Genomic DNA, 19,394 nt, shown 5'->3' on the forward strand with positions numbered 1-19,394 from the left:
TTTCCTAATAAGTCTCATAGCACAGTGAGGAAAAAAATGTCCCCCACCCATCTAGTAATGCAAATAAGTTATCAATATAACTTACCACCGCCCACCGCTGAACTTTCCTCCCCCACTGATGCTCCTGCAGGCGCCGCGTCCTCTATCCCCTCCTGGATGCCAATCTCTTCGCCGCTGGCCCCGTCAGCACTGGTCGTTAGTATTGATTGTGCACCTGTAAAAACAAGTACAGCTTTTTAGATGCCTGCACACCGCCCCCTATTTTACTAGTTGTACTTTTTTCACCAGGAAGGAAGATTGAAAAAACAGTTACGTACAACAACAATCGTTGTGGCAGTGTAACTTGTCCAAATTGCGTCCAATTTACAGCACTCACATTAGACAGAGTTTAGTTTTAATTTATTAGATGGTCCCTAGGGTCATCTAATCTACTCCTACTATAGTCTTTGGAAAGTTAGCCTGAGCCATATAACCATTTTTTGATCCGTGTCTACTGCTTTGCCGATGTTACCTTGCAGCTTGTTGCACGGTAAGAAAGACACCATTGAGGGCACATGATGAGTCTGGCATACAATTGACAAACCAGTATTGTTAGTCCATAATGTTGCACTTGTTGCCATGTGATGATGACTGCTAAAAACTGGCATAGTTGTATTCACTGTCTAACGTGCAACATTTTTCTCATAGGCAGATGAGAAGAGAAGATCGCCTTCTACGAACCAAGGGATTTGCAGAGCTTTCGAAAGATGTCTCCCACAATTCACACATTACTCTATCGTGCACTGACTAGATGTACAAAATGTACAGAATTTTATCTTCCTCATTTTGCATGGTGGAGCAGGATGTTTCTCATTGAAATACTTCCAGGTTTCAACATTACAAAGCTTGTTAATTATTACAAAAAATAAAGTTTTTGAACTTGCACGTAGACTCTGTGGTATATTTTCAGTGTCTGGGGTGCTGGGGACTGAAACGAGTGAGTGAGCGAAAGGGTCTTCTACTCTTCTTCTTCTGTTGTGGCGTGGGTTGTGTATTAACATTGGGTATATCTAACTATCTTCGTGTGGGGGGCGGGAGTGGGACAATTGGCTATGACCGAGACACTTAGGTAGGTAGACTAGATGGTCATTGGATAATGGGTTCTTCTGACTGAGTTCTTCTGTGACCAGGGTGTAAGGTCCAACCTCCCTATCACCAACATCAACAACATCCTATTTTCTTCTTGTACATAGTTGTGTATGTGCAGAGAGAGAATAATAATAACCACAACAGTAGTAGAAGTATACTAACTGAACAAAAATTTGTAGGTAAATATCTGGTTGTGCATTTTTGTTGGTGGGAATTGAGAGACTGGAGATTACAGAGGACAACGCAAAAGACAGGAGTGGACCCAATGGCTACAGCTATTCTATCATTCAAAAGAATACCGGTCCTTAACTAAAGAGTGGCCAACAGGGCAAGCTTAGCTACACACAGTCTAATAGTAGTAGCACAGAGACTCTAGGGGCAGAGGCAGTTTGAAGGAACTGAAAGTCAGGGATGGCATTGGATAGTTACGCAAAATTTGGAAAACAAATGTAAGACCAAAGAAGGTTTTGCTAACATTGAATTACGAAGGAGCATTCATAGGTTGGAAAAAATGAGGTGCGTTAAAAAGTTAGGGAAATATAATTGTTAATAATATAAGCACTGTAGGACTTACTGGGGCCAGCAGCAGGATCCGCGGTAGAGGAGCGCGCCTCCTGTGGTTGTCCCGCCAACTCGGACCCCGTCTTCTTCTTGCCCTTCGGTGGTGCTGACCATGTAAGAAATAATAAAGAAAGAAAAACATTAAGTGCTGTGAAACAAAGACCTCATTCAAACATCCTCTCAAAGATTTTAGGAAACAACAATTCCAATAAAATTGACTTCGAAGTGATGACTACTGGCTTGCAAGATCCACAGACCGTCTACTTATAGAACACTAATCAAATGTGCCATAAACATTCTGATTGCAGAATACTAACGAAGTCAGTACCACCTGACCTACACCACCTATTCAATAATGCAGATGGGCCAATTGGTCAGTACGTTGGCATTTCAATTTTATTTTTACCCGCAAACATTCCTTATTCATCAAAGAATTCTACACAATACTTGTACTACTATAATATATATTAAATTATTAATATTACTAGATACTCACCAAGCCCCACGACTTCAACACCTATCAGGTCCAACAGGTCCTGCTCCCTGTCTAGGATGTCTGCCCACCGGTGGGCCAGCTGCTGGTGGGTGCGCCGGATTCCTGAGCGACGGTAGACTGCCCGGCGCACCTTCGCCCACCGCCGGTGACGCTCCTCTGGCAGGTAACCAGACCCTGGCCTGCCGCCTGCTGCCAAGGTCAAGGGGAGGTGGCGCTGCATGAAAAAAACAAGGGCGGCCACCTCCGCCTCCCCGAAAAGATTCCGGGCCTTCACCCCTGATGGGCGCATTCTGCCGCAAGGCAGCCGGCTCTTGGGCGCAGGCGCCTTGCCCTTCGAGCCGGTTCTGCTGCTCCCCTTTGCCATGGTTCTGGGGTGGAGGTGGAGGTTGAAAAGAAAGTTAGGGGGGAGCAGTAGGAGCTTAAATAAAGGAATAAAATAAAACAGTAAAAAAGCTAAAAAAAGGTGGAAAAGTAGAAATAAAATGAAAAATATAAACTTAGGGACAGAGAGAGATAGATGATAAGTAAAAAAAGAAAGAAAAACTGTGAAAAGAGGTAAGGATTGAAGAGATATAAGGTGGATAGAGAACTAGGCCCAGAACCATAGCATAGAGTGTGAAAACCAAGATGGCCGCGCCCATCGCGACCACGTGGGTAAGTTCGCGCGAGATTTCACGCGAACACGCACTTTGTCAGTGCAAACAAGTTGTTGTGTTCCCGAACAAGACGTGCACCGCGCGAACGCGTTATTCGCGACCCGGAAGAGGAACTAGGGGGCGCGGGCGGGCGGGACAATTGAAAAAACAAGATGGCCGCGCCCATAGCCCAACCACAAGGGTAAGGTCGCACGCTACAATTCCCCGAACACGCAGACAGCGCCCCGACCACGCACTACGCGCTCCCGAGCAAGAAAACGGCTCGCGAACGGGACCAGCTGGCTACTACGCATGCTCGCGAAGCTACGCGAAGCTCGAGTAGTGCGAGAACGTCTTCGCGTAGCTTCGCGTAGCGCGACTACGCACACTACGCCCACCCCTACTGAATGCTTTTGCTACATTCGTCTAGGACTCCAAGCCGCTATCCATTGCACTAGAGATCCGACCTGATTCAACACGGTGATCAGAGATTCACAAATAAAAAGATGACCTATCAGCTGTTGACCAACTTTATCAAGTTAATCGGACACTACCTTACATTTTGAACATTGAATTGGGTAAAAGATAATCAACAAACTACATGATACAGTTTGGGTAAGTCTTCTTAACACTTGTCAAAGAATGTAGAAGACAGATGGGTATGTAATGACTTGATTAAGACTTTTTTGAAACATCTCTAATAGGACTCCCCATTCATTGGATCCTGAAAAGAGTATGCAATTGATATACCTTTTCTTTAACCAAGCCGCCTGAACAGGGACTTGAACCCTGGGCCCTCAGATTAAAAGTCTGATGCTCTCCCGACTGAGCTACCCAGGCTCGGACAGGTCACTCCACAAAATGACCTTATCAACATTTGGAAGTGTCCCAACTATCACTACGTTTCTTAAGATGGTTGCCGGTATTAAGTACTGAATACGCGGAATATAATAATGAATTGGTACTTCAAGCATTTGAAATCTCTTCAGTAAATTTAACCTTATTGTAAGTCCTGAAATTGCTACTATCTAATTTTTTTTGCTGACTTAGAATTCATATGTTTTTATTGACATTGTAAAATTAAGGAAGGGCCCAAAATCTTACTTCTGAGTAAATTACATTTTCATAAGTACAGCTGCCAATTTCCTCTTCTGCAAAGATTGCGTAACTTGAATAGTATCTATTTAAAATCGACTTCCTTTCACTGCCCTTTTTGGTGAAGCAGAAGCATGCATGCACTGTTTATTACTCTTTTAAACAGTTATGAAATAAATAGGGATAAAACTGACTCTGGTGGGATTCGAACCCACAACCTTTGAATATCTTTTTTACATTCACCTAGAAGTCCAATGCGCTATCCATTGCGCCACAGAGCCAATACGCTCTGATGAGGTGCAGAGATATTCTGAAATGAAATAATGTTGATCAGCTTTATAAAGTTCATTTGATACTATAACCATGGATTTATTTTGAATATTGAATTGGGGAAATTATATTCACCGTCTCAAGTTACATGATACCTTAGGTAAATCTACGTACGACTTAAGTTTAGTCAAATGGCACATGATATATGAGGCAGATGTGCATTTCACAACTCCATGAAAGACGTTTTTGCAATTTTAGTAATGGAATATCTTATTCGTCATGCAGGGGAACACAAAAAGAGCATCCAATTAGAGTAATTTTTCTTTAAAGGAAGCACCCGCCTGAACAGGGACTTGAACCCTGGTTCCTCAGATTAAAAGTCTGATGCTCTACCGACTGAGCTATCCAGGCTCTGCTATACTCTGTCTTAAAAACAGCTAAACCAATGTGGACGTACACTGACCTACACTCTGTGTATTAATATGGTTACATACATTAGCAATCAAATTTGTAGAGTTTAATAACAAATTGATGTTTTAACCCCTTCCATGCTCATGACGAGCTCAGCTCGTCGTGCAGTACACTTGTCGTGTGCTTATGATGAGCTGAGCTCGTCATGAACAATGGATTTACAGATCATTCAGCACAGGAGGAAAATCTCCTGTAGCATTGAAGGTGTTAAGCATTTGAAATTTCAGCAGCACACGTAATCCATTTTAAATCCTGAAATTTGTACTATCTCATTTTCGGCTGACTTAGAAATCATGTGTCTAAAATGACATTGTGAAATCAATAAAGTGCCAAATACTATTACTACCTACTAAATTACATTTTCAGCAGTATCTTTGGGAATTTCCTCTTGGGCATAGATTATGCAATGTTTTCAAAGCAAACAGTCTCTGTTTAAGTAGACTTTCTTTCACTGCCATGTTGGTAAATGTTTCTGGTGATGCAGACGCAGGCATTGCTTGTTACTGTTTCAATTAGTTATAAAATAAGAGGAGGGATAAAATTGACCCAGCTGGTGTTTGAACACAAAGCCTTTGAATGCTTTTGCTACATTCGTCTAGGACTCCAAGCCGCTATCCATTGCACTAGAGATCCGACCTGATTCAACACGGTGATCAGAGATTCAAAAATAAAAAGATGACCTATCAGCTGTTGACCAACTTTATCAAGTTAATCGGACACTACCTTACATTTTGAACATTGAATTGGGTAAAAGATAATCAACAAACTACATGATACAGTTTGGGTAAGTCTTCTTAACCCTTGTCAAAGAATGTAGAAGACAGATGGGTATGTAATGACTTGATTAAGACTTTTTTGAAACATCTCTAATAGGACTCCCCATTCATTGGATCCTGAAAAGAGTATGCAATTGATATACCTTTTCTTTAACCAAGCCGCCTGAACAGGGACTTGAACCCTGGGCCCTCAGATTAAAAGTCTGATGCTCTCCCGACTGAGCTACCCAGGCTCGGACAGGTCACTCCACAAAATGACCTTATCAACATTTGGAAGTGTCCCAACTATCACTACGTTTCTTAAGATGGTTGCCGGTATTAAGTACTGAATACGCGGAATATAATAATGAATTGGTACTTCAAGCATTTGAAATCTCTTCAGTAAATTTAACCTTATTGTAAGTCCTGAAATTGCTACTATCTCATTTTTTTTGCTGACTTAGAATTCATATGTTTTTATTGACATTGTAAAATTAAGGAAGGGCCCAAAATCTTACTTCTGAGTAAATTACATTTTCATAAGTACAGCTGCCAATTTCCTCTTCTGCAAAGATTGCGTAACTTGAATAGTATCTATTTAAAATAGACTTCCTTTCACTGCCCTTTTTGGTGAAGCAGAAGCATGCATGCACTGTTTATTACTCTTTTAAACAGTTATGAAATAAATAGGGATAATACTGACTCTGGTGGGATTTGAACCCACAACCTTTGAATATCTTTTTTACATTCACCTAGAAGTCCAATGCGCTATCCATTGCGCCACAGAGCCAATACGCTCTGATGAGGTGCAGAGATATTCTGAAATGAAATAATGTTGATCAGCTTTATAAAGTTCATTTGATACTATAACCATGGATTTATTTTGAATATTGAATTGGGGAAATTATATTCACCGTCTCAAGTTACATGATACCTTAGGTAAATCTACGTACGACTTAAGTTTAGTCAAATGGCACATGATATATGAGGCAGATGTGCATTTCATAACTCCATGAAAGACGTTTTTGCAATTTTAGTAATGGAATATCTTATTCGTCATGCAGGGGAACACAAAAAGAGCATCCAATTAGAGTAATTTTTCTTTAAAGGAAGCACCCGCCTGAACAGGGACTTGAACCCTGGTTCCTCAGATTAAAAGTCTGATGCTCTACCGACTGAGCTATCCAGGCTCTGCTATACTCTGTCTTAAAAACAGCTAAACAAATGTGGACGTACACTGACCTACACTCTGTGTATTAATATGGTTACATACATTAGCAATCAAATTTGTAGAGTTTAATAACAAATTGATGTTTTAACCCCTTCCATGCTCATGACGAGCTCAGCTCGTCGTGCAGTACACTTGTCGTGTGCTTATGACGAGCTGAGCTCGTCATGAACAATGGATTTACAGATCATTCAGCACAGGAGGAAAATCTCCTGTAGCATTGAAGGTGTTAAGCATTTGAAATTTCAGCAGCACACGTAATCCATTTTAAATCCTGAAATTTGTACTATCTCATTTTCGGCTGACTTAGAAATCATGTGTCTAAAATGACATTGTGAAATCAATAAAGTGCCAAATACTATTACTACCTACTAAATTACATTTTCAGCAGTATCTTTGGGAATTTCCTCTTGGGCATAGATTATGCAATGTTTTCAAAGCAAACAGTCTCTGTTTAAGTAGACTTTCTTTCACTGCCATGTTGGTAAATGTTTCTGGTGATGCAGACGCAGGCATTGCTTGTTACTGTTTCAATTAGTTATAAAATAAGAGGAGGGATAAAATTGACCCAGCTGGTGTTTGAACACAAAGCCTTTGAATGCTTTTGCTACATTCGTCTAGGACTCCAAGCCGCTATCCATTGCACTAGAGATCCGACCTGATTCAACACGGTGATCAGAGATTCACAAATAAAAAGATGACCTATCAGCTGTTGACCAACTTTATCAAGTTAATCGGACACTACCTTACATTTTGAACATTGAATTGGGTAAAAGATAATCAACAAACTACATGATACAGTTTGGGTAAGTCTTCTTAACCCTTGTCAAAGAATGTAGAAGACAGATGGGTATGTAATGACTTGATTAAGACTTTTTTGAAACATCTCTAATAGGACTCCCCATTCATTGGATCCTGAAAAGAGTATGCAATTGATATACCTTTTCTTTAACCAAGCCGCCTGAACAGGGACTTGAACCCTGGGCCCTCAGATTAAAAGTCTGATGCTCTCCCGACTGAGCTACCCAGGCTCGGACAGGTCACTCCACAAAATGACCTTATCAACATTTGGAAGTGTCCCAACTATCACTACGTTTCTTAAGATGGTTGCCGGTATTAAGTACTGAATACGCGGAATATAATAATGAATTGGTACTTCAAGCATTTGAAATCTCTTCAGTAAATTTAACCTTATTGTAAGTCCTGAAATTGCTACTATCTCATTTTTTTTGCTGACTTAGAATTCATATGTTTTTATTGACATTGTAAAATTAAGGAAGGGCCCAAAATCTTACTTCTGAGTAAATTACATTTTCATAAGTACAGCTGCCAATTTCCTCTTCTGCAAAGATTGCGTAACTTGAATAGTATCTATTTAAAATAGACTTCCTTTCACTGCCCTTTTTGGTGAAGCAGAAGCATGCATGCACTGTTTATTACTCTTTTAAACAGTTATGAAATAAATAGGGATAATACTGACTCTGGTGGGATTTGAACCCACAACCTTTGAATATCTTTTTTACATTCACCTAGAAGTCCAATGCGCTATCCATTGCGCCACAGAGCCAATACGCTCTGATGAGGTGCAGAGATATTCTGAAATGAAATAATGTTGATCAGCTTTATAAAGTTCATTTGATACTATAACCATGGATTTATTTTGAATATTGAATTGGGGAAATTATATTCACCGTCTCAAGTTACATGATACCTTAGGTAAATCTACGTACGACTTAAGTTTAGTCAAATGGCACATGATATATGAGGCAGATGTGCATTTCATAACTCCATGAAAGACGTTTTTGCAATTTTAGTAATGGAATATCTTATTCGTCATGCAGGGGAACACAAAAAGAGCATCCAATTAGAGTAATTTTTCTTTAAAGGAAGCACCCGCCTGAACAGGGACTTGAACCCTGGTTCCTCAGATTAAAAGTCTGATGCTCTACCAACTGAGCTATCCAGGCTCTGCTATACTCTGTCTTAAAAACAGCTAAACAAATGTGGACGTACACTGACCTACACTCTGTGTATTAATATGGTTACATACATTAGCAATCAAATTTGTAGAGTTTAATAACAAATTGATGTTTTAACCCCTTCCATGCTCATGACGAGCTCAGCTCGTCGTGCAGTACACTTGTCGTGTGCTTATGACGAGCTGAGCTCGTCATGAACAATGGATTTACAGATCATTCAGCACAGGAGGAAAATCTCCTGTAGCATTGAAGGTGTTAAGCATTTGAAATTTCAGCAGCACACGTAATCCATTTTAAATCCTGAAATTTGTACTATCTCATTTTCGACTGACTTAGAAATCATGTGTCTAAAATGACATTGTGAAATCAATAAAGTGCCAAATACTATTACTACCTACTAAATTACATTTTCAGCAGTATCTTTGGGAATTTCCTCTTGGGCATAGATTATGCAATGTTTTCAAAGCAAACAGTCTCTGTTTAAGTAGACTTTCTTTCACTGCCATGTTGGTAAATGTTTCTGGTGATGCAGACGCAGGCATTGCTTGTTACTGTTTCAATTAGTTATAAAATAAGAGGAGGGATAAAATTGACCCAGCTGGTGTTTGAACACAAAGCCTTTGAATGCTTTTGCTACATTCGTCTAGGACTCCAAGCCGCTATCCATTGCACTAGAGATCCGACCTGATTCAACACGGTGATCAGAGATTCACAAATAAAAAGATGACCTATCAGCTGTTGACCAACTTTATCAAGTTAATCGGACACTACCTTACATTTTGAACATTGAATTGGGTAAAAGATAATCAACAAACTACATGATACAGTTTGGGTAAGTCTTCTTAACCCTTGTCAAAGAATGTAGAAGACAGATGGGTATGTAATGACTTGATTAAGACTTTTTTGAAACATCTCTAATAGGACTCCCCATTCATTGGATCCTGAAAAGAGTATGCAATTGATATACCTTTTCTTTAACCAAGCCGCCTGAACAGGGACTTGAACCCTGGGCCCTCAGATTAAAAGTCTGATGCTCTCCCGACTGAGCTACCCAGGCTCGGACAGGTCACTCCACAAAATGACCTTATCAACATTTGGAAGTGTCCCAACTATCACTACGTTTCTTAAGATGGTTGCCGGTATTAAGTACTGAATACGCGGAATATAATAATGAATTGGTACTTCAAGCATTTGAAATCTCTTCAGTAAATTTAACCTTATTGTAAGTCCTGAAATTGCTACTATCTCATTTTTTTTGCTGACTTAGAATTCATATGTTTTTATTGACATTGTAAAATTAAGGAAGGGCCCAAAATCTTACTTCTGAGTAAATTACATTTTCATAAGTACAGCTGCCAATTTCCTCTTCTGCAAAGATTGCGTAACTTGAATAGTATCTATTTAAAATAGACTTCCTTTCACTGCCCTTTTTGGTGAAGCAGAAGCATGCATGCACTGTTTATTACTCTTTTAAACAGTTATGAAATAAATAGGGATAATACTGACTCTGGTGGGATTTGAACCCACAACCTTTGAATATCTTTTTTACATTCACCTAGAAGTCCAATGCGCTATCCATTGCGCCACAGAGCCAATACGCTCTGATGAGGTGCAGAGATATTCTGAAATGAAATAATGTTGATCAGCTTTATAAAGTTCATTTGATACTATAACCATGGATTTATTTTGAATATTGAATTGGGGAAATTATATTCACCGTCTCAAGTTACATGATACCTTAGGTAAATCTACGTACGACTTAAGTTTAGTCAAATGGCACATGATATATGAGGCAGATGTGCATTTCATAACTCCATGAAAGACGTTTTTGCAATTTTAGTAATGGAATATCTTATTCGTCATGCAGGGGAACACAAAAAGAGCATCCAATTAGAGTAATTTTTCTTTAAAGGAAGCACCCGCCTGAACAGGGACTTGAACCCTGGTTCCTCAGATTAAAAGTCTGATGCTCTACCGACTGAGCTATCCAGGCTCTGCTATACTCTGTCTTAAAAACAGCTAAACAAATGTGGACGTACACTGACCTACACTCTGTGTATTAATATGGTTACATACATTAGCAATCAAATTTGTAGAGTTTAATAACAAATTGATGTTTTAACCCCTTCCATGCTCATGACGAGCTCAGCTCGTCGTGCAGTACACTTGTCGTGTGCTTATGACGAGCTGAGCTCGTCATGAACAATGGATTTACAGATCATTCAGCACAGGAGGAAAATCTCCTGTAGCATTGAAGGTGTTAAGCATTTGAAATTTCAGCAGCACACGTAATCCATTTTAAATCCTGAAATTTGTACTATCTCATTTTCGGCTGACTTAGAAATCATGTGTCTAAAATGACATTGTGAAATCAATAAAGTGCCAAATACTATTACTACCTACTAAATTACATTTTCAGCAGTATCTTTGGGAATTTCCTCTTGGGCATAGATTATGCAATGTTTTCAAAGCAAACAGTCTCTGTTTAAGTAGACTTTCTTTCACTGCCATGTTGGTAAATGTTTCTGGTGATGCAGACGCAGGCATTGCTTGTTACTGTTTCAATTAGTTATAAAATAAGAGGAGGGATAAAATTGACCCAGCTGGTGTTTGAACACAAAGCCTTTGAATGCTTTTGCTACATTCGTCTAGGACTCCAAGCCGCTATCCATTGCACTAGAGATCCGACCTGATTCAACACGGTGATCAGAGATTCACAAATAAAAAGATGACCTATCAGCTGTTGACCAACTTTATCAAGTTAATCGGACACTACCTTACATTTTGAACATTGAATTGGGTAAAAGATAATCAACAAACTACATGATACAGTTTGGGTAAGTCTTCTTAACCCTTGTCAAAGAATGTAGAAGACAGATGGGTATGTAATGACTTGATTAAGACTTTTTTGAAACATCTCTAATAGGACTCCCCATTCATTGGATCCTGAAAAGAGTATGCAATTGATATACCTTTTCTTTAACCAAGCCGCCTGAACAGGGACTTGAACCCTGGGCCCTCAGATTAAAAGTCTGATGCTCTCCCGACTGAGCTACCCAGGCTCGGACAGGTCACTCCACAAAATGACCTTATCAACATTTGGAAGTGTCCCAACTATCACTACGTTTCTTAAGATGGTTGCCGGTATTAAGTACTGAATACGCGGAATATAATAATGAATTGGTACTTCAAGCATTTGAAATCTCTTCAGTAAATTTAACCTTATTGTAAGTCCTGAAATTGCTACTATCTCATTTTTTTTGCTGACTTAGAATTCATATGTTTTTATTGACATTGTAAAATTAAGGAAGGGCCCAAAATCTTACTTCTGAGTAAATTACATTTTCATAAGTACAGCTGCCAATTTCCTCTTCTGCAAAGATTGCGTAACTTGAATAGTATCTATTTAAAATAGACTTCCTTTCACTGCCCTTTTTGGTGAAGCAGAAGCATGCATGCACTGTTTATTACTCTTTTAAACAGTTATGAAATAAATAGGGATAAAACTGACTCTGGTGGGATTCGAACCCACAACCTTTGAATATCTTTTTTACATTCACCTAGAAGTCCAATGCGCTATCCATTGCGCCACAGAGCCAATACGCTCTGATGAGGTGCAGAGATATTCTGAAATGAAATAATGTTGATCAGCTTTATAAAGTTCATTTGATACTATAACCATGGATTTATTTTGAATATTGAATTGGGGAAATTATATTCACCGTCTCAAGTTACATGATACCTTAGGTAAATCTACGTACGACTTAAGTTTAGTCAAATGGCACATGATATATGAGGCAGATGTGCATTTCATAACTCCATGAAAGACGTTTTTGCAATTTTAGTAATGGAATATCTTATTCGTCATGCAGGGGAACACAAAAAGAGCATCCAATTAGAGTAATTTTTCTTTAAAGGAAGCACCCGCCTGAACAGGGACTTGAACCCTGGTTCCTCAGATTAAAAGTCTGATGCTCTACCGACTGAGCTATCCAGGCTCTGCTATACTCTGTCTTAAAAACAGCTAAACAAATGTGGACGTACACTGACCTACACTCTGTGTATTAATATGGTTACATACATTAGCAATCAAATTTGTAGAGTTTAATAACAAATTGATGTTTTAACCCCTTCCATGCTCATGACGAGCTCAGCTCGTCGTGCAGTACACTTGTCGTGTGCTTATGACGAGCTGAGCTCGTCATGAACAATGGATTTACAGATCATTCAGCACAGGAGGAAAATCTCCTGTAGCATTGAAGGTGTTAAGCATTTGAAATTTCAGCAGCACACGTAATCCATTTTAAATCCTGAAATTTGTACTATCTCATTTTCGGCTGACTTAGAAATCATGTGTCTAAAATGACATTGTGAAATCAATAAAGTGCCAAATACTATTACTACCTACTAAATTACATTTTCAGCAGTATCTTTGGGAATTTCCTCTTGGGCATAGATTATGCAATGTTTTCAAAGCAAACAGTCTCTGTTTAAGTAGACTTTCTTTCACTGCCATGTTGGTAAATGTTTCTGGTGATGCAGACGCAGGCATTGCTTGTTACTGTTTCAATTAGTTTTAAAATAAGAGGAGGGATAAAATTGACCCAGCTGGTGTTTGAACACAAAGCCTTTGAATGCTTTTGCTACATTCGTCTAGGACTCCAAGCCGCTATCCATTGCACTAGAGATCCGACCTGATTCAACACGGTGATCAGAGATTCACAAATAAAAAGATGACCTATCAGCTGTTGACCAACTTTATCAAGTTAATCGGACAATACCTTACATTTTGAACATTGAATTGGGTAAAAGATAATCAACAAACTACATGATACAGTTTGGGTAAGTCTTCTTAACCCTTGTCAAAGAATGTAGAAGACAGATGGGTATGTAATGACTTGATTAAGACTTTTTTGAAACATCTCTAATAGGACTCCCCATTCATTGGATCCTGAAAAGAGTATGCAATTGATATACCTTTTCTTTAACCAAGCCGCCTGAACAGGGACTTGAACCCTGGGCCCTCAGATTAAAAGTCTGATGCTCTCCCGACTGAGCTACCCAGGCTCGGACAGGTCACTCCACAAAATGACCTTATCAACATTTGGAAGTGTCCCAACTATCACTACGTTTCTTAAGATGGTTGCCGGTATTAAGTACTGAATACGCGGAATATAATAATGAATTGGTACTTCAAGCATTTGAAATCTCTTCAGTAAATTTAACCTTATTGTAAGTCCTTAAATTGCTACTATCTCATTTTTTTTGCTGACTTAGAATTCATATGTTTTTATTGACATTGTAAAATTAAGGAAGGGCCCAAAATCTTACTTCTGAGTAAATTACATTTTCATAAGTACAGCTGCCAATTTCCTCTTCTGCAAAGATTGCGTAACTTGAATAGTATCTATTTAAAATAGACTTCCTTTCACTGCCCTTTTTGGTGAAGCAGAAGCATGCATGCACTGTTTATTACTCTTTTAAACAGTTATGAAATAAATAGGGATAAAACTGACTCTGGTGGGATTTGAACCCACAACCTTTGAATATCTTTTTTACATTCACCTAGAAGTCCAATGCGCTATCCATTGCGCCACAGAGCCAATACGCTCTGATGAGGTGCAGAGATATTCTGAAATGAAATAATGTTGATCAGCTTTATAAAGTTCATTTGATACTATAACCATGGATTTATTTTGAATATTGAATTGGGGAAATTATATTCACCGTCTCAAGTTACATGATACCTTAGGTAAATCTACGTACGACTTAAGTTTAGTCAAATGGCACATGATATATGAGGCAGATGTGCATTTCACAACTCCATGAAAGACGTTTTTGCAATTTTAGTAATGGAATATCTTATTCGTCATGCAGGGGAACACAAAAAGAGCATCCAATTAGAGTAATTTTTCTTTAAAGGAAGCACCCGCCTGAACAGGGACTTGAACCCTGGTTCCTCAGATTAAAAGTCTGATGCTCTACCGACTGAGCTATCCAGGCTCTGCTATACTCTGTCTTAAAAACAGCTAAACAAATGTGGACGTACACTGACCTACACTCTGTGTATTAATATGGTTACATACATTAGCAATCAAATTTGTAGAGTTTAATAACAAATTGATGTTTTAACCCCTTCCATGCTCATGACGAGCTCAGCTCGTCGTGCAGTACACTTGTCGTGTGCTTATGACGAGCTGAGCTCGTCATGAACAATGGATTTACAGATCATTCAGCACAGGAGGAAAATCTCCTGTAGCATTGAAGGTGTTAAGCATTTGAAATTTCAGCAGCACACGTAATCCATTTTAAATCCTGAAATTTGTACTATCTCATTTTCGGCTGACTTAGAAATCATGTGTCTAAAATGACAATGTGAAATCAATAAAGTGCCAAATACTATTACTACCTACTAAATTACATTTTCAGCAGTATCTTTGGGAATTTCCTCTTGGGCATAGATTATGCAATGTTTTCAAAGCAAACAGTCTCTGTTTAAGTAGACTTTCTTTCACTGCCATGTTGGTAAATGTTTCTGGTGATGCAGACGCAGGCATTGCTTGTTACTGTTTCAATTAGTTATAAAATAAGAGGAGGGATAAAATTGACCCAGCTGGTGTTTGAACACAAAGCCTTTGAATGCTTTTGCTACATTCGTCTAGGACTCCAAGCCGCTATCCATTGCACTAGAGATCCGACCTGATTCAACACGGTGATCAGAGATTCACAAATAAAAAGATGACCTATCAGCTGTTGACCAACTTTATCAAGTTAATCGGACACTACCTTACATTTTGAACATTGAATTGGGTAAAAGATAATCAACAAACTACATGATACAGTTTGGGTAAGTCTTCTTAACCCTTGTCAAAGAATGTAGAAGACAGATGGGTATGTAATGACTTGATTAAGACTTTTTTGAAACATCTCTAATAGGACTCCCCATTCATTGGATCCTGAAAAGAGTATGCAATTGATATACCTTTTCTTTAACCAAGCCGCCTGAACAGGGACTTGAACCCTGGGCCCTCAGATTAAAAGTCTGATGCTCTCCCGACTGAGCTACCCAGGCTCGGACAGGTCACTCTACAAAATGACCTTATCAACATTTGGAAGTGTCCCAACTATCACTACGTTTCTTAAGATGGTTGCCGGTATTAAGTACTGAATACGCGGAATATAATAATGAATTGGTACTTCAAGCATTTGAAATCTCTTCAGTAAATTTAACCTTATTGTAAGTCCTGAAATTGCTACTATCTCATTTTTTTTGCTGACTTAGAATTCATATGTTTTTATTGACATTGTAAAATTAAGGAAGGGCCCAAAATCTTACTTCTGAGTAAATTACATTTTCATAAGTACAGCTGCCAATTTCCTCTTCTGCAAAGATTGCGTAACTTGAATAGTATCTATTTAAAATAGACTTCCTTTCACTGCCCTTTTTGGTGAAGCAGAAGCATGCATGCACTGTTTATTACTCTTTTAAACAGTTATGAAATAAATAGGGATAAAACTGACTCTGGTGGGATTTGAACCCACAACCTTTGAATATCTTTTTTACATTCACCTAGAAGTCCAATGCGCTATCCATTGCGCCACAGAGCCAATACGCTCTGATGAGGTGCAGAGATATTCTGAAATGAAATAATGTTGATCAGCTTTATAAAGTTCATTTGATACTATAACCATGGATTTATTTTGAATATTGAATTGGGGAAATTATATTCACCGTCTCAAGTTACATGATACCTTAGGTAAATCTACGTACGACTTAAGTTTAGTCAAATGGCACATGATATATGAGGCAGATGTGCATTTCACAACTCCATGAAAGACGTTTTTGCAATTTTAGTAATGGAATATCTTATTCGTCATGCAGGGGAACACAAAAAGAGCATCCAATTAGAGTAATTTTTCTTTAAAGGAAGCACCCGCCTGAACAGGGACTTGAACCCTGGTTCCTCAGATTAAAAGTCTGATGCTCTACCGACTGAGCTATCCAGGCTCTGCTATACTCTGTCTTAAAAACAGCTAAACAAATGTGGACGTACACTGACCTACACTCTGTGTATTAATATGGTTACATACATTAGCAATCAAATTTGTAGAGTTTAATAACAAATTGATGTTTTAACCCCTTCCATGCTCATGACGAGCTCAGCTCGTCGTGCAGTACACTTGTCGTGTGCTTATGACGAGCTGAGCTCGTCATGAACAATGGATTTACAGATCATTCAGCACAGGAGGAAAATCTCCTGTAGCATTGAAGGTGTTAAGCATTTGAAATTTCAGCAGCACACGTAATCCATTTTAAATCCTGAAATTTGTACTATCTCATTTTCGGCTGACTTAGAAATCATGTGTCTAAAATGACAATGTGAAATCAATAAAGTGCCAAATACTATTACTACCTACTAAATTACATTTTCAGCAGTATCTTTGGGAATTTCCTCTTGGGCATAGATTATGCAATGTTTTCAAAGCAAACAGTCTCTGTTTAAGTAGACTTTCTTTCACTGCCATGTTGGTAAATGTTTCTGGTGATGCAGACGCAGGCATTGCTTGTTACTGTTTCAATTAGTTATAAAATAAGAGGAGGGATAAAATTGACCCAGCTGGTGTTTGAACACAAAGCCTTTGAATGCTTTTGCTACATTCGTCTAGGACTCCAAGCCGCTATCCATTGCACTAGAGATCCGACCTGATTCAACACGGTGATCAGAGATTCACAAATAAAAAGATGACCTATCAGCTGTTGACCAACTTTATCAAGTTAATCGGACACTACCTTACATTTTGAACATTGAATTGGGTAAAAGATAATCAACAAACTACATGATACAGTTTGGGTAAGTCTTCTTAACCCTTGTCAAAGAATGTAGAAGACAGATGGGTATGTAATGACTTGATTAAGACTTTTTTGAAACATCTCTAATAGGACTCCCCATTCATTGGATCCTGAAAAGAGTATGCAATTGATATACCTTTTCTTTAACCAAGCCGCCTGAACAGGGACTTGAACCCTGGGCCCTCAGATTAAAAGTCTGATGCTCTCCCGACTGAGCTACCCAGGCTCGGACAGGTCACTCTACAAAATGACCTTATCAACATTTGGAAGTGTCCCAACTATCACTACGTTTCTTAAGATGGTTGCCGGTATTAAGTACTGAATACGCGGAATATAATAATGAATTGGTACTTCAAGCATTTGAAATCTCTTCAGTAAATTTAACCTTATTGTAAGTCCTGAAATTGCTACTATCTCATTTTTTTTGCTGACTTAGAATTCATATGTTTTTATTGACATTGTAAAATTAAGGAAGGGCCCAAAATCTTACTTCTGAGTAAATTACATTTTCATAAGTACAGCTGCCAATTTCCTCTTCTGCAAAGATTGCGTAACTTGAATAGTATCTATTTAAAATAGACTTCCTTTCACTGCCCTTTTTGGTGAAGCAGAAGCATGCATGCACTGTTTATTACTCTTTTAAACAGTTATGAAATAAATAGGGATAAAACTGACTCTGGTGGGATTCGAACCCACAACCTTTGAATATCTTTTTTACATTCACCTAGAAGTCCAATGCGCTATCCATTGCGCCACAGAGCCAATACACTCTGATGAGGTGCAGAGATATTCTGAAATGAAATAATGTTGATCAGCTTTATAAAGTTCATTTGATACTATAACCATGGATTTATTTTGAATATTGAATTGGGGAAATTATATTCACCGTCTCAAGTTACAAGATACCTTAGGTAAATCTACGTACGACTTAAGTTTAGTCAAATGGCACATGATATATGAGGCAGATGTGCATTTCACAACTCCATGAAAGACGTTTTTGCAATTTTAGTAATGGAATATCTTATTCGTCATGCAGGGGAACACAAAAAGAGCATCCAATTAGAGTAATTTTTCTTTAAAGGAAGCACCCGCCTGAACAGGGACTTAAACCCTGGTTCCTCAGATTAAAAGTCTGATGCTCTACCGACTGAGCTATCCAGGGTCTGCTATACTCTGTCTTAAAAACAGCTAAACAAATGTGGACGTACACTGACCTACACTCTGTGTATTAATATGGTTACATACATTAGCAATCAAATTTGTAGAGTTTAATAACAAATTGATGTTTTAACCCCTTCCATGCTCATGACGAGCTCAGCTCGTCGTGCAGTACACTTGTCGTGTGCTTATGACGAGCTGAGCTCGTCATGAACAATGGATTTACAGATCATTCAGCACAGGAGGAAAATCTCCTGTAGCATTGAAGGTGTTAAGCATTTGAAATTTCAGCAGCACACGTAATCCATTTTAAATCCTGAAATTTGTACTATCTCATTTTCGGCTGACTTAGAAATCATGTGTCTAAAATGACATTGTGAAATCAATAAAGTGCCAAATACTATTACTACCTACTAAATTACATTTTCAGCAGTATCTTTGGGAATTTCCTCTTGGGCATAGATTATGCAATGTTTTCAAAGCAAACAGTCTCTGTTTAAGTAGACTTTCTTTCACTGCCATGTTGGTAAATGTTTCTGGTGATGCAGACGCAGGCATTGCTTGTTACTGTTTCAATTAGTTTTAAAATAAGAGGAGGGATAAAATTGACCCAGCTGGTGTTTGAACACAAAGCCTTTGAATGCTTTTGCTACATTCGTCTAGGACTCCAAGCCGCTATCCATTGCACTAGAGATCCGACCTGATTCAACACGGTGATCAGAGATTCACAAATAAAAAGATGACCTATCAGCTGTTGACCAACTTTA

At 38.6% G+C, this 19,394-nt stretch overlaps 15 non-coding genes across 15 annotated transcripts; all 15 read right to left on the reverse strand.

Annotated features, from left to right (window-relative positions):
• Nucleotides 1–4,105: 4,105 nt before the first annotated feature.
• TRNAR-UCU (transfer RNA arginine (anticodon UCU)) lies at nucleotides 4,106–4,196 on the reverse strand. The gene is given in 2 exon segments: nucleotides 4,106–4,141; nucleotides 4,160–4,196. It is a non-coding gene; the product is annotated as a tRNA-Arg (tRNA).
• A 327-nt stretch (nucleotides 4,197–4,523) lies between these two features.
• TRNAK-UUU (transfer RNA lysine (anticodon UUU)) lies at nucleotides 4,524–4,596 on the reverse strand. The gene has a single exon. It is a non-coding gene; the product is annotated as a tRNA-Lys (tRNA).
• A 1,514-nt stretch (nucleotides 4,597–6,110) lies between these two features.
• Nucleotides 6,111–6,201, reverse strand: TRNAR-UCU (transfer RNA arginine (anticodon UCU)). Its single transcript is given in 2 exon segments — nucleotides 6,111–6,146; nucleotides 6,165–6,201. It is a non-coding gene; the product is annotated as a tRNA-Arg (tRNA).
• Nucleotides 6,202–6,528: 327 nt separating this feature from the next.
• TRNAK-UUU (transfer RNA lysine (anticodon UUU)) lies at nucleotides 6,529–6,601 on the reverse strand. Its single transcript has one exon. It is a non-coding gene; the product is annotated as a tRNA-Lys (tRNA).
• Nucleotides 6,602–8,115: 1,514 nt separating this feature from the next.
• TRNAR-UCU (transfer RNA arginine (anticodon UCU)) lies at nucleotides 8,116–8,206 on the reverse strand. Its single transcript is given in 2 exon segments — nucleotides 8,116–8,151; nucleotides 8,170–8,206. It is a non-coding gene; the product is annotated as a tRNA-Arg (tRNA).
• A 327-nt stretch (nucleotides 8,207–8,533) lies between these two features.
• Nucleotides 8,534–8,606, reverse strand: TRNAK-UUU (transfer RNA lysine (anticodon UUU)). The gene has a single exon. It is a non-coding gene; the product is annotated as a tRNA-Lys (tRNA).
• Nucleotides 8,607–10,120: 1,514 nt separating this feature from the next.
• TRNAR-UCU (transfer RNA arginine (anticodon UCU)) lies at nucleotides 10,121–10,211 on the reverse strand. Its single transcript is given in 2 exon segments — nucleotides 10,121–10,156; nucleotides 10,175–10,211. It is a non-coding gene; the product is annotated as a tRNA-Arg (tRNA).
• A 327-nt stretch (nucleotides 10,212–10,538) lies between these two features.
• On the reverse strand, nucleotides 10,539–10,611 carry TRNAK-UUU (transfer RNA lysine (anticodon UUU)). The gene has a single exon. It is a non-coding gene; the product is annotated as a tRNA-Lys (tRNA).
• Nucleotides 10,612–12,125: 1,514 nt separating this feature from the next.
• Nucleotides 12,126–12,216, reverse strand: TRNAR-UCU (transfer RNA arginine (anticodon UCU)). Its single transcript is given in 2 exon segments — nucleotides 12,126–12,161; nucleotides 12,180–12,216. It is a non-coding gene; the product is annotated as a tRNA-Arg (tRNA).
• Nucleotides 12,217–12,543: 327 nt separating this feature from the next.
• On the reverse strand, nucleotides 12,544–12,616 carry TRNAK-UUU (transfer RNA lysine (anticodon UUU)). The gene has a single exon. It is a non-coding gene; the product is annotated as a tRNA-Lys (tRNA).
• Nucleotides 12,617–14,130: 1,514 nt separating this feature from the next.
• Nucleotides 14,131–14,221, reverse strand: TRNAR-UCU (transfer RNA arginine (anticodon UCU)). Its single transcript is given in 2 exon segments — nucleotides 14,131–14,166; nucleotides 14,185–14,221. It is a non-coding gene; the product is annotated as a tRNA-Arg (tRNA).
• Nucleotides 14,222–14,548: 327 nt separating this feature from the next.
• On the reverse strand, nucleotides 14,549–14,621 carry TRNAK-UUU (transfer RNA lysine (anticodon UUU)). The gene has a single exon. It is a non-coding gene; the product is annotated as a tRNA-Lys (tRNA).
• Nucleotides 14,622–16,135: 1,514 nt separating this feature from the next.
• On the reverse strand, nucleotides 16,136–16,226 carry TRNAR-UCU (transfer RNA arginine (anticodon UCU)). The gene is given in 2 exon segments: nucleotides 16,136–16,171; nucleotides 16,190–16,226. It is a non-coding gene; the product is annotated as a tRNA-Arg (tRNA).
• A 327-nt stretch (nucleotides 16,227–16,553) lies between these two features.
• TRNAK-UUU (transfer RNA lysine (anticodon UUU)) lies at nucleotides 16,554–16,626 on the reverse strand. Its single transcript has one exon. It is a non-coding gene; the product is annotated as a tRNA-Lys (tRNA).
• A 1,514-nt stretch (nucleotides 16,627–18,140) lies between these two features.
• On the reverse strand, nucleotides 18,141–18,231 carry TRNAR-UCU (transfer RNA arginine (anticodon UCU)). Its single transcript is given in 2 exon segments — nucleotides 18,141–18,176; nucleotides 18,195–18,231. It is a non-coding gene; the product is annotated as a tRNA-Arg (tRNA).
• Nucleotides 18,232–19,394: the final 1,163 nt, after the last annotated feature.

This window comes from Lissotriton helveticus, chromosome 1_1 (assembly GCF_964261635.1).
Source record: "Lissotriton helveticus chromosome 1_1, aLisHel1.1, whole genome shotgun sequence".
NCBI classification, from domain to species: Eukaryota; Metazoa; Chordata; class Amphibia; order Caudata; family Salamandridae; genus Lissotriton; species Lissotriton helveticus.